General features: G+C 43.3%; 1 pseudogene; it reads left to right on the forward strand.

The window, feature by feature from the left end:
* Positions 1-272: 272 nt before the first annotated feature.
* On the forward strand, positions 273-2,232 carry LOC123587365 (annotated as a pseudogene).
* The last annotated feature ends 12,021 nt before the right edge of the window (positions 2,233-14,253 follow it).

The raw sequence follows: 14,253 nt of genomic DNA on the forward strand, positions 1-14,253 counted from the left end.
GCCTCCAAAAAGAATGATTTCAGTTCATCCTATTCATTGATGAAGTCAGTTGGCTACATACAAAAAAGATTTGGGGATATCTGTGTGGATAGATTGCGTGTGGTAGTCAGACCTGAATTCACATCCAGACCTTGCTCGGCACTGTGATTGGGAATAAGTTACTCAACTTTGGGCAAGTTTCATCCTAAGGAAAAATGATGATAAAATACCCAGTGTGCAGGCCGGTTGTGAGAATAAGGTGAAACAATCAGTATACGCGGAAATACTGGTCAGTAAAAGAGAATAAATAACAGAACTATACGTGTGCAAGTGTTCTGTTCCTTTGGGAACAAATACTTAATTGATTTCCATATTCCATAGGAGTTATTGTTTAAATCATTCATTCAGCAACTCCTTCAGTTGTAACATGTATTGAGGGCCGGGGCTCTGCTAAATGTCTACATAGATTGACTCCTTTAACTCATAGCACTCCTACAACAAGATACTATCATCCCCATCTTACAGCTGGAGAAATGGAGTTACAGAGCTGTTGAATAACTCGTCCAAGGCCATGCAGCTAACAAGGTGGAAAGCTTAGAATTTAAAAAGTGTCTCTAGAGTCTATGCGACTCCACATCTCTATTTACCCTGATAAAAAAGAAGAGGGTAAGTGCCTTGTAAGGGAGTCTTCTCTTTCCCTTTCTCTTTCTCCTCCTCCTCCTCCTCCTCCTCCTCCTTTTCTTCTGTTCTTTAAGAAAAGTTTTATTTTAGCCTGCCCAGTGCCACCCTTCCTGTGCAAGTCTGTAGCCCTAGGGCCAGCCCCCTTCACTGATGTGCATCACTCTGTGCAGAAGCACTGCCAGCATGTCAGACAAACTACCCTACAAAGTCGCCGATATCAGCCTGGCCTCCTGGGGACACAAGGCCCTGGATGTTGCAGAGAATGAGATGCTGGGCCTCATGCCTACGAGGGAGATGTACTCAGCCTCCGAGCTGCTAAAGGGCACCCGCATCGGTGGCTGCCTACACATGACCATGGAGACTGCCGTCCTCATTGAGACCCTCGTAGCCATGGGTGCTGAGGTGCGATGGTCCAGCTGCAACATCTTCTCTACCCAGGACCATGCAGCGGCTGTCACTGCCAAGGCTGGCATTCCAGTGTACGGCTGGAAGGGTGACATGGATGAGGAGTATCTCTGGTACACTGAGCAGACCCTGTACTTCAAGGATGAGCCCCTCAACATGATTCTGGATGATGGAAGTGACCTCACAAACCTCATTCATACAAGGTACCCATAGCTCCTTTCAGGCATCCAAGGCATTTCTGAACAGACCACAATGGGATGACAACCAATGGGAAGCTGAAGGTGCTTGCCATCAACGTCAATGACTGTCACCAAGGGCAAGTTTTACAACCCGTGTGGCTGCCAGGAGCCTCTTATAGACGGCATCAAGTGGGCCACAGATGTGATGATTGCAGGTAAGGCGGCAGCGGTAGCAGGTTGTGGCAATGTGGGCAAAGGTTGTGCCCAGGCCCTGCGGGGTTTCGGGGCCTGCATCATCATCACAGAGATCAACCCCATTAATGCCCCTCAGGCTGCCATGGAGGCCTGTCAGGAAGGCAACATACTTGTCACCACCACGGGCTGTACTGACATCATCCTCGGCCAGCACTTTGAACAGACGAAAGATGATGCCATTGTGTGTAACATTGGACACTTCGACGTAGAGATTGATGTCAAGTGGCTGGATGAAAATGCTGTGGAGAAAGCGAATGTCCACCTCCAGGTGTACTGAGAATGGACTGAAAAATGGGCTCTGTAACATCCTGTTGACTGAGGGCCAGCTGGCCAACCTGGGCTGCACCATGGGCAACCCCAGCTTTGTGATGAGCACCTCATTCCCCAACCAGGTGCTGGCACAGATAGAGTTGTGGAGCCACCCAGACAAGCACCCTGTTGGGGTCCACTTCCTGCCCAAGAAGTGGAATGAAGCAGTGTCTGAAGCTCATCTGGGTAAGCTGAATGTGAAGCTGACCAAGCTGACTGATAAGCAGGTCCCGTACCGGGGCTTGTCCCGTGATGGCCCCTTCAAGGCTGATCATTACTGCCACTGAGAACCAGGCCTGTTGTTTGCCTTATAGCTGCTGGCCTCACTGGGGTCCCACTTCACTTCCCCAAAAGCAAATGGCACCAACTTTTTTTTTTAATTTTTTAAAAATGTTTTTATTTATTTTTGAAGGAGAGAGAGAGACAGAGCATGAGCAGGGGAGGAACAGAGAGAGAGGGAACAGAGAGAATCTGAAGCAGGCTCCAGGCTCTGAGCTGTCAGTACAGAGCCCGATGCGGGGCTCGAACCCACCAACTGTGAGATCATGACCTGAGCCGAAGTCGGACGCTTAACCGACTGAGCCACCCAGGCGCCCCAAATGGCACCAACTTTGAGATAGGTTTGTGAATGTCCCCCATGGACTCTCTGGGGCTGGTCACTCAGTCTTTAGCCTCTGCTACATCCCTCATGCTGCTCCAAGTGTGGCAGGAGGAATTGAGAAGCCCTTCCTCAAGCCCTGGTCATGACAGAGGTACACAGGAAATACCCATGGGGAGCCATGAGCTCAGGGGGTTTGGAACCGCTCACTCAGTCCGTCCTTACTTAGGCTGGAAGTCGGCAATGGTGGTCACAAAGCCCACGCACTTTACCATCTAGGCCCTCCCTTGGCCTATGGACTTTATACCCATGTTCTTAGTTTACTGGTTCACTAGTTCCTCAGCCATGACAGATGAGAATGAACTGTATCAAGGGGCAGGGAGGAACTATTGGGAGTTTGTTCCTGAGAGCCTGGCTTAGTGCTGGGCATTTTGTTGTTTAAGAGGTTTCTCAGAATAGTTAGGTCAGTACTTTCAGTTCCCATTTTACAGAGCTTCGAATCTACTATTAAGGGACAACCAAAAAAGGACAAGAGAAGTGACAGCCAGAGGTTGAGAGGGGCTTAGATCTGTCACCTCTTTGTAACTTGATGGTTCCTACCACAATCCTGGATCAAAAAGATTCATTTGGCTTATAATGCTTAATTAATGTTTACGATGTTAAAGCGAGCAGGAAGGTGGGTAAATAAAAAATTTGGCGCCTAAAAAAAATTGTTTTATTGTGGCAAGAACACTTAACACAAGACCTACCCTCTTAACAAAATTGTAATTGTACGATACAATATTGATAAGTACAGTGTTGTATGGCAAATCTCTAGAACTTACTCATCTTGGTTAATTAAAACTTTGTGGGGGTGCCTGGGTGGCCCAGTTGGTTAAGCAGCCAACTCGGTTTTGGCTCAGATCATGACCTCACAATTCATGAATTCAAGCCCTGGATTGGGTTCTGCACTGGCAGTACAGAGCCTGCTTGGGATTCTCCCTCTCCCTCTCTCTCTGCCCCTTTCCCCACTCATGCTGTCTCTGTCTCCCTCAATATAAACAAACAAACAAACAAACAAACAAACAAACAAAAAAACCTTTATGCCCATTGATTAACAGCTCCCCATTTCTCCTTTCCCCTAGCCCCTGGAAACCACCATTTTACTCTTTGAATGATTCTATGAATTTGACAATTTTAGGTCCCTCATATAAGTGGAATCATGCAGTATTTGTCCTTCTGTGACTGGCTTATTGCACTCAGCATACTGTCCTCAAGGTTCATTGAATTGTCACATACTACAGAATTTTTTTATTAAAAAAATTTTTTTTTAATGTTTATTTATTTTTGAGAGAGAGAAAGAAAGACAGACAGAGTGTGAGTTGGGGAGGGGCAGAGAGAGAGGGAGACAGAATCCGAAACAGTCTCCAGGCTCTGAGCTGTCAGCACAGAGCCCGATGTGGAGCTCAAACCCCTGAACTGTGAGATAATGACCTGAGCTGAAGTCAGACGCTTAACCGACTGAGCCACCCAGGCACCCTAGAATTTTTTTCTTTTTTAAGGCTGAATAATGCTCCATTGTATGAATATACTGCATTTTTTGTGTCCAGTCATCTGTGGTTGGATATTTAAGTTGTTTATACATCTTGACTGTTGTGAATAGTGCTTCAGTGAACATAGGAGTGTTAATGTCTCTTCAGGATCCTGATGTTGATTCCTGTAAACACATATCCAGAAATAGGATCGCTAGATCAGATGGTACTTCTACATTTCTACATCGAGGAACTCCCTATTATTTTCCATAGGAGCGTTGCCACCAACAGCACACAAGGCTCTCAGTTTCTCTCCATCCTCACCAAAACCTATTGTCTCTTTTGTCTTTTGGTAATAGCCACCCTAACAGGTGTAAGGTTGGGGAATGGAGAGTATCATATCCTGTAATCCCAGCCCAAAGGCAATGTGGCTTGGCTGCTGAGTCAAAGGATCCCCAGCACTAAAATAAATGGTGTCAGCGATGAGGATATAGAATTTTGGGTGGGCCAAAATCAAGAGTTGTTTAGGTGAACTTGAGCAGGCAGCCACTGAAAAATGAAAAGAAAGGTGCCTTGCTTACTAGCCAGAGCAGCTCTCTCCCCTTGAATCCTCTCATCTCTTTATCTTCCTCTCCCTGGCTTTCAGGTGCTTTAAGGAAAAAAGGGATTACAGGCAGGGCCAGGTCTCCCTGTGCCCAAGGAGAACACAGCCATCTAAGTATTTGGGGGAAGTTCGGTGTTGGGGTGAAGAAGACCTTCAACTCTCTAATGGCTCTGTTGAATACAGGCAGCCACGTGACCATCACATCGTCAGGGAGAAGCTCGGGTTGAGCTGATGGGATCTGGGGAGGGATCTCACCAGGAAAAAGAGGCTAACATGAACTTGTGGGTGGGGCCTTTGGTGCCCACCTTGTCAGCACATGGTTCTTGCATGTCCATCCGAATATATAGGAGGAACTGGTGTGCTATATACTTGTACTTCCCTATCCCATAAATGCCGTAGGGGGCCCTCTTGATCTGGATGAGCCATTGGGGAAGAAGTGCTGGTGAGGCAAAATTCCCTGCCACTTGGCATCAATGAGTGAGTCAGGATTCAGTACAAGGGCCTCTACCCTCTGATGTTCACTAAGGAGAGCTATCTCGTTGTGACAAGTCAGAGGTCTCAGGCTCAGTGACCCAGACTTCTGGGTTATCACCCCTCTGTCTGCAGGGGTGTCTGATAAACCTCAACAACGTTCTGCTCACCAGAAAAAGGAGGCCAGTGTGTTGCAGACAGTACATGCCAGTACCTTGGCAGTCTGTTTGGTCCTTTACATGGCCGTGGCAGGCAGAGTTCTAAGATGGCCCATGACCTTCTTCTGGTTTTATTCCCACGCTTATGTTATGTTACCTGGCAAAGATTTTGCAGATGTAATTAAGGTTAATAACCACTTGAACTTAGCCTAGGGAGATTATCTGGGTGGATCTAACCTCCCATGAGCCCTTTAAAACCCTGAGTTTTCGTCAGTTAATAACAGAAGAGGAAGTTAGAAAGAGAAGAGGCAGGGGAAGATTTGACGCCATTGGTTGGCCTTTAAGATGGAGAGGGCAATGTACGAGGGTTGAAGATTGGCTCCTAGGATTGAGAGTGACCTTCTGGCCAACAGCCAGGAAATGAGGATCTCTGTCCTCCAAGTGAACAAACTCCAGATAAGAGCCTAGCCTGATTGTCCTCTTGAATTCAGCCATGTGAGACACCAAGCAGAGGACTTAGCCAAGCTCACCCAACCTTCTGATCTACAGAATGGTGAGCTAATGAATGGGTGTTGTTTTAAGCCACTGAGTTGGTAGTAATTTGTTTCACAGCAGTGGAAAATGAACCCAAAATCAGCATCTCTCAAGGGGCCCCAGAGCAACTAGCTGCATTAGAAGCTATCCAGCAACTTAAAAAAAAAAAAAAATTCCTTATCTAAAATCAATTCTTGAAATAAAAACATTGGCACTTACTTTTAAGTTAATTAATTTGTGAAACTATTTTCTTTTGTAGAATACACACTGGCATTAAAACAGAGTAAAGAAGTACAATGGGTATCTGCAAAAATCAGCTCTGATTATTGTATTCACCCAAATTTTGTGTCTGCACATGTGAAATAAAATTAAATTTCTCAAACATTTTATATGCCGCACATTTTTAATGCAGCATTTTTTAGAAAGTGCACTGTTTTTCACTGCTATGGTCTTCATAAAGGATTTGGCTTAAAGTTTAATAAAAAGACTAGGATAACTTCGCTGTATTTTTCAACAGTATTTGTATACAGAACAATTTGAGTCAGCATGCAAGCAACATCCTTTCTTTTCGCATACCTGTTATTTAGGGAAAATTATACCCGTTTTGGCAAAAATAAAATCCCAACACAAGGAAGCAGCATTAAAAAGACCAATGTGAGCAGCACATAAAAATCACATCTTTATTGATTATTAATTAAAATTCTCAATCATGTAGTAGGCACAGAGAGATCCAGGCTATGGGGGTTCACTCTGTGGAAGAATACCTTTAAGTCATTTTTTACAGCTTTAGCGTCAAGCTCTGAAGAGTTTGACAAAAGTCTGGAATTACTTCTGGAGCTACTTTCAGGGAGTGAAGATGTCCTTGTTGAGAAACGGAACACTTGGACAGTGTCTGAGATTGATGATTTTCAGTGTTACTGCACATTCACCTAAGTCAGCAACACCTGCATCCACCAGGTAGAGTTCGTTTTATAGGTGCTAGGAAACCTGGGGACCTCTGAGGTCCTACAATCCAAATGACCTCCTTTGAGCTCCAAGTCTCTGTTCTTGCCAATTCAAATTTCTGGCAAAGAGAGGCAAAGGGAGGTGGGCCTTCAAGGGCCATAACGGCTCCATTGCTCCCTGCAGGGTCAGTCGAGGCTTCTATTGCAAATGAATTGCAATTGAACTTCTCCCTCTGTCCCATCCCACTTCCCCTGTCCTCTTACACATGGTATTTCCCAGTAAAAACCTGCATAAAAATCTCTTCCCCTGTTTTTCATTGGAGGGTAGGCATGAGAAGTGGGGCAGGAGACACTTGACCTTTGGCATCAAGTATAAATAACTGCAGTGTCTAAGTCCCTAACTACTATATTCTTCACTACTTCCATTCTCCAAGAGCAGGCTTTAGTTTCAATAATTGGGAAAACTGCCTCAAAACTACAATCTTGAATGGGTCTCAGCCCAGGATTGTATTTTAAGGTACAAAGGTCTGCCTTCTGGCCTCAGTGGTTCAGTTGGTTAAGTGTCTGACTCTTGGTTTCTGCTCAGGTCATGATCAAATGGCAACTCTTGGTTTTGGCTCACACCATGATCTCATGGTTTGTGGGCTCCATGCTGACAATGGGAAGCCTGTTTGGGATTCTCCTTCTCTCTGTCCCCACCTCTCTCTCTCAAAATAAATACATAAACTTGGGGCGCCTGCGTGGTTCAGTCAGTTAGGTGCCTGACTCTTGATTTCGGCTCGAATCATCGTCTTGTGGTGCGTGAGTTCGAGCCCCATCTTGGGCTCTGGGCTGACAGTGTGGAGCCTGCTTGGGATTCTCTCTCTGTCTCTCCCTCTGCCCCTCTCTCTCTGACTCAAAATAAATAAATAAATAAATAAATAAATAAATAAATAAATAAATAAAATTTAAAGAAAGGGCTCCATGTGCAATGGCAGACGTTGGTTTATCACATGATCAATCACTACCTTCTACAGGGCAGGGTGGGGAGGGGAAGAACTGAGCTAAGTTTTGAATTTTGTTGAGGAAGGGAGTTGGCTGTGGGATAGAGAGGAACAGGGAGGGGGTCCTGACACAGTTTCCAAGAAATTGAAATCAGTGTTCTAGAAACTTTAGTGGGGAGGATGCAAAGAGAACAGAGGAACGGCGCACTTGCTATCCGTCGCAGAGGCAGCTGGTCTGGGGAGACACTTCCTTTGCAAAACCATCTAGTGAGCTGGTTGCTATGACAGCAATAGTAATCCTCTCCTGCAGACTCCACGGGAAAAATACTCCTCTGACTTTCATTCTTTCTTTTTTCCCCAATATTTTGAAATATGCTTTTGAAGCGAAATATTCAGGGCTGGTGACCTTCCTTTGGTGTGCAGTAAGGCAAAGCTCTTTCTCTCTTGGATCCTTTCTACACATATAAAACCAACACTTTAATACTTGCGATTTGTGTTGAATTTTTAAAAGAGGGTTTTATGTAGCTGTGGCCACACAATGAGGTGAACATGACCATGTCACAAATACTGAACAGCTCCTTAGCTGTCCAGATACATTGTAGAATTGGATTTCTCTTTGCACTTCAATTCAAGGAAAGTCATTTGTTTATTAAAGTGGTACATGTCTTACGTCTCCCTTTATCATTAGCCAGTTTTAAGTAAGTGACTTTTTTGTTAACTACTTTGCTGAAATAAATCACTTCCAGTCAGGAAGTGGAAGAAATTGAAATGATTATAAATTAGTACAATTCGATACCTGGTTCTTATTTGGATACGCAGATTCATAAGTAAGGATGGTTTTTAAGAGTTTTCTTGTACGGGGTAATAATAGTTCTCACTGCCGCTTACTGAGGATTTATGCCGCTTCACGTACTTTGCTAAGCACTTTCATATGTAATTTTATTTAATTCTCAAGTTAACTTTATGAGATAGGTGTTAAGTCCTCACTTTATAGATGCAAATCTGGCATATATCCTGTCTTTGCTGGGGTGACGTAAAATGTTTATGTGATACAATACCTACCTACTTTGCTATTAAAGCTGCAAGTTTTGGTTCAGATTCTCTGGTGAGGAGGTAACCTACCGAGGCATGACATTTTAAGCAACAGATTTTTGACGACAAAGAATGTGTTTCACAGGATTCGCGTTAATGCTTTTTCTTTGAACATAGGTATGCCAGATGCTCATTTGAAGTTAATGCGATTCAGCATTTATGCAGCACCCGCAATGCATGAGGCATTGGTGATACTACCAAATCTTGAGGTGGAGCTCTGGGTGTCTTGCTCTGAATCTTCAAGGCCCTCTTTATGCCTTTTTAAAATTTTTAACAGTTTTATTGAACTATTATTCACACACCATACAATTCGTCCATTTAAAGGGTACAATTGAGTGATTTTTAGCATATTCACAGATGCGGCAGCCATCCCCACCGTCCATGTTGAGCACTTTTATCACCTTAAAAAGAAATCTCATACCGCTTAGCTCTCACCTTCCTTTTGACCCATCGACCCCCAGCTGGCAAGCAACCATAAATCTACTTTGTGTCTCCATAGATTTGCCTGACCTGGACATTCCATGTCAATGGAATTATATAGTAAGTGGTCTTTTCTGACTGGCTTCCTTCAGTCAGCATGATGTTTTCGAGGTTTGTCCATGTTGTACACATATCAGTGCTTCATTCCTTTTTATAACTTTATTTATTTTATATAAATAGTATGCATATACCACCTTTGTTTAGTCCATACTTTCAGGTTTTTTTGGATTGTTTGCATCTTTTTTTTTGAAAGATTTATTTTTAGAGAGAGAGAGAGAGAGAGAGAGTGTGTGTGTGTGTGTGTGTGTGTGTGATCAGGGGAAAGAGGCAGAGGGAGGGAGAGAGAGAGAGAAAGAGAGAGAATTTTTAAGCCAGCGCCACGCTGAGTGTGGCTTGATCCTATGACCCTGGGATCATGACCTGAGCTGAAATCAAGAGTCAGACACTCCACTGACTGAGCCAACCAGGCGCCCTTGTTATATAATGAATAATGCTGTTATAAACACTCATGTAACAGATATTTATTCTAATTTTTCTTGGTTGTGTAACTAGTGGTAGAAGTGTTGGGCCCTCCATTGCTCCCAGCCATGTGTCAAAAGCTCGGAGGAAAAGACCCAAGACTTACTTGGTCCCGCCTACAGTGTTGCCTAGGACTTGATCTGGAGTCTTGGCTGCTTTTGGATTTCCTGATTTACCAAATCCCAAAAGGCAAGGTGTAAAGACAGTTGGGCAGATGGAGTGAGCAGTTTTATAGATTGAAATTTCATAGCTCCAGTGAGCAGACCCATGTTCACACCCAAGTGTGTTTGGATCCTGGTGAAATTGATATTTATGTTGAGGTCTGTACTAAAACAAAGATTTTGGAAATCATGGGGGAAATATCAGATCGGGGGGCAGCCATGGGGGGAAAAGGACTATTGCTGCATGAGAATCCAAACTCCCTGTTGTGTTCTGGGTCTTGTTTTCTCTCTGCATGGTCACTTGACAGAGATGTGTGAGTCTTACTTTTCTCCCCTGCTGTTGTTTCTCTGCTATAACTGCCTTAATAGAAAAACAAAATGTATTTTAGCTCATACGTAAGCTTTATAGTTCTTGTTATTCACATACAAAGCAGATGAGTAGGAGATTTTATATCTTTCTTAAAAATAAAATTACTTTAAAAAAGTCAGAAAAGCAAAACTAGGTGGCTTATCACTGATTTTCTTTTCTTTTCTTGTGGATTAGTAGCATTTGGTTAAAAAAAAGTTCTCTAGTCCTATTTTCAGAGACAATTAAGCCTGAATTGTTTTCCTCTTGAAACTTGTAGCTGGAAGAACTCAGAAGGGCTGTGGAGAGGTTGTTAGAATCTGTTCATTAAGCCTGATCTTTAGAATAATTCTTATTTATTTATTTATTTATTTTAGAGAGAGACAGAGAGACAGAGTGTGAGCGGGGTAGGGGAAGAGAGAGATGGAGACACAGAATCTGAAGCTGGTTCCAGGCTTTGAACTATCAGCACGGAGCATGATGTGGGGCTTGAATTCGTGAACCAGGAGATCATGACCTGAGCTGAAGTCGGCCGCTTAACCGACTGAGCCACCCAGGCACCCCTAGAGTAATTCTTAAATTAAACAGAATATCTGAACACAAAGCCTCCAGACAGTGAAACAATTACCCAGTATCCAAACTTCGGAGTCCAAAATCTAACGTAGTTGGTGGCATAGAGGAGGAAAAATATCTTTCCTCTTCCCAGCTTAAGTTTTCAGCTGGGTCTCTGTAGCAAAAGACAGATTAATAAGTGAAAAGCCTGCAGATTTATTTACTATATGTTTATGTGACCCAGAAGTCTTCAAAAGGAAATGAGGACTTCAAGGAAACCGTTTACACTTGAATGTTTTTATGGTAGGTTTGATGAAGTGGGGGAAGTCATTGGAAAATATGATAGGGCAAAGGATCTGAGCTAAAGGTAGTAAACTGGGGGAAACCTAGCAAGGTCTTCCTTCATATTCTTCTGAGTCCCTCTGTCTTTGGAGGTAAGAATGCTCCTTTCCTCCGGGAACAGGAAAGGCACGTCTCACATGAGGGTGATTTTAGGAGTCTTAGACCATTTTCAGGGGAAAATCAGAAAGTCCTTCCTGTACCTGCTGTTTCTCAAATCCCTTCAGCTTGAGATATTCAATATGCCAAGATGTCATATTTTAGGATAATGTGTCCTCAATTCTGCCAAGATTAAAAGGGAAAAAATACCTATTGGAAAAAATATTTATGAAAATGCACTACCCAGTTTTATTACTCTCACCAGTAGCTGTCCTATCAGATTTAGCTCCTGAGTGGAATTATACATATTTTATTCCGAATGTTTTCCTACTCAAAATTTGGTACTGGGGTTTTTCCCATGTAGTTTGGAACAAAAAGCCAAGAACACTTGGATGGATGTAAATTTTGCTTCTGAGTGCTTTGAAGCGTATGCTACTCTGTTTTCTGTCTATAACATTTTGTTGTTAACCTTTCTAATTTTGTATAAACAACAATAGCAACAATGCAAAAATTATATTAATGCTGAAATTTACGAAGTAAAAAACTGCAAAAATGGCACCTGAGTACTGTTGCCATGGGGACAGGATGTTAAGAGAGGAATGAACGTAGCTCGCAATACTAGAAAGACTAGAAGTAAATTGCTCTTCAGAAAACTTGTGATTAAAGTATCTTAAATTTGTGCATTTGGTTGCTATTTTTTTTTTAATTTTTTTTTCAACGTTTATTTATTTTTGGGACAGAGAGAGACAGAGCATGAACAGGGGAGGGGCAGAGAGAGAGGGAGACACAGAATCGGAAACAGGCTCCAGGCTCTGAGCCATCAGCCCAGAGCCCGACGCGGGGCTCGAACTCACGGACCGCGAGATCGTGACCTGGCTGAAGTCGGATGCTTAACCGACTGCGCCACCCAGGCGCCCCTGCTATTTTTTTAACAAAACAAAAGAGCAGCAGTGACAACAAACAACATCACAGAGCTTGGTGGGACAGAGGTGCGTGTCTTCGAATTGGGAGAGATAAAACCAGCAGTGTAGGCTTGGAGGAGGTGGGGAAACCCCTTTGGTGGAGAAACAAAATGAAGAGTAAGAGAAGCTGTGGAAGTGTGGGATTGTATTTGGAGAAGAGAAAAACCTCTCCAGACCACAGTCCAGAAAATGAAGAATAGGAAGAGAGCCAGTTTCTACTTTACAAACAGCCTTACGAGTGAAGATCAGAGATTTCAGGGTTGCGTGCCTATCTCTGGACTGGAACGATGCTGGTGCGTGTGGCTGGTGGGGAGGAGAGCCAACCCCAGGCTTGGTAGGATCTCGGGGTGCACTGAGAGAAGGCTGTCCCCTCCCTGGAGTACTGTGGGAAGAGGGTTTATTGCCCCCCACCCAAGGACAAAAGGCCCTGCAGGAGCCAGCCAAACGCCCTTTGTAGACTGGGCAGAGTGGCGCTATTCCAGAGCTAGTCAGCGCAGAGTGGGATCCTTTAAGACATGGGGTTTTGAATCTGATTTGAAAACCTGGGAAGCGAGGGAGTCTGTGGGGTAGGGAAAGCCGGCCGGCCTGCGCCTGTGCAGCTCTTTCAGGGCTCCCTGAACAGTGTGGTTTGAGACACCTGACCGAGGAGGAGAGATTGAGGTGTTGCCATTTTCCTCCCCATCACCAACATGGTGAGGCTTCAGGGAACCCAACAGCAGCCCCCAGTGGACGCAGCCCCGCTTACACCAAACCTCATCCCTCCATGCGTGGTAACTACTTATCTAGTGGAGCGTGATTGACAATGACTGAACCAGATGGCCTCTCCTCCAGACCAGCACAGTCACCGGTTCCAAGGCACCAACAGGCAACTGTCCTGCAGTTTTGTATGTTTGTCTGTTTTTTTATTTTTAAATTATTATTATTTATTACTATTATTATTTTTTTTACTATTATTTTTTTTCATTTTTATTTTCTTTCCTTCTCTTCTCTTTTCCCTACTTTATCTTTATACTCTCTTCTTTTTCTTCACCCTTTGAAATCAGCCCTATAGTTTCTGATTTGATTTTTGGTCAATGCTTATGTGTATATTTTTTCTTTTCTTTTCTTTTCTTTTCTTTTCTTTTCTTTTCTTTTCTTTTCTCTTCTCTTCTCTTCTCTCTTCTCTTTTCTTTATTCTGGTTGTTTAATCAGGCATTTTTACTCTATTCTTTTTACACATTTTCTGTATCTCCTTCTTTATTTTCCTCTCTTTCTGGATTAAGCCCTACAGTTTCTTTGATTCTTTGCCGGGTCTTTTTTCCCACCCCTGTCACTTCTCTCTTTGTTTGGGATAAGGTTTCTTTTCCCCCGCCTTCTTCTCCTCTTTTCCAGGGTTACTTCAGTGAGCAAATCAAGGCATGCCAGGTGGACAGTCCAATCCAGCACTACGTGTAGTGAGATAAAGCAGCCCAAGACACAACAACAGAGTGCACACAACACACTCCAAATACACTTCCTGAAGTGCCAGGTTCTGGACAGTGTATGACCCCTTTTTAATATAGTAGTACTTGCAGGTGCAGGACACATAAAAAGCTGTTAAGTCACATAAAGGATAGAAACCTAGCCAAAATGATGAAATGGAAGAATTCTCCTCAGAATAAATTCCAGGAAGAAATGACAGCCAGAGAATTGTTCAAAACAGATATAAACAACATATCTGATCAAGAATTTAAAATAATAGTCGTAAGACTAATAGGTGGGCTTGAAATAAAGCATAAAAGACAGCAGAGAATCTATTGCTGTAGAGACCAAGGACCTAAGAAATAGTCATGCTGAATTAAGAAATGTTGTAAATGAGATGCAAAGTAAACTAGATGCAGTAACAGCAAGGATGAGGAGAAGCAGAAGAGAGAATAAGTGAAATAGAAGATAAAATTATGGAAAATGATGAAGCTGAGAAAAGGAGAGAAAGGAAATTACTAGATGACAAGGGGAGAATTAGAGACCTAAGTGATTCAATGAAATGAAATAATATTCGTATCATAGGAGTTCCAGAAGAGGAAGAGAGACAGAAAGGTACAGAAGGTTTATTTGAACAAATTTTAGCTGAGAA

The sequence above is a fragment of the Leopardus geoffroyi genome, chromosome D3 (assembly GCF_018350155.1).
Source record: "Leopardus geoffroyi isolate Oge1 chromosome D3, O.geoffroyi_Oge1_pat1.0, whole genome shotgun sequence".
NCBI lineage: Eukaryota > Metazoa > Chordata > Mammalia > Carnivora > Felidae > Leopardus > Leopardus geoffroyi.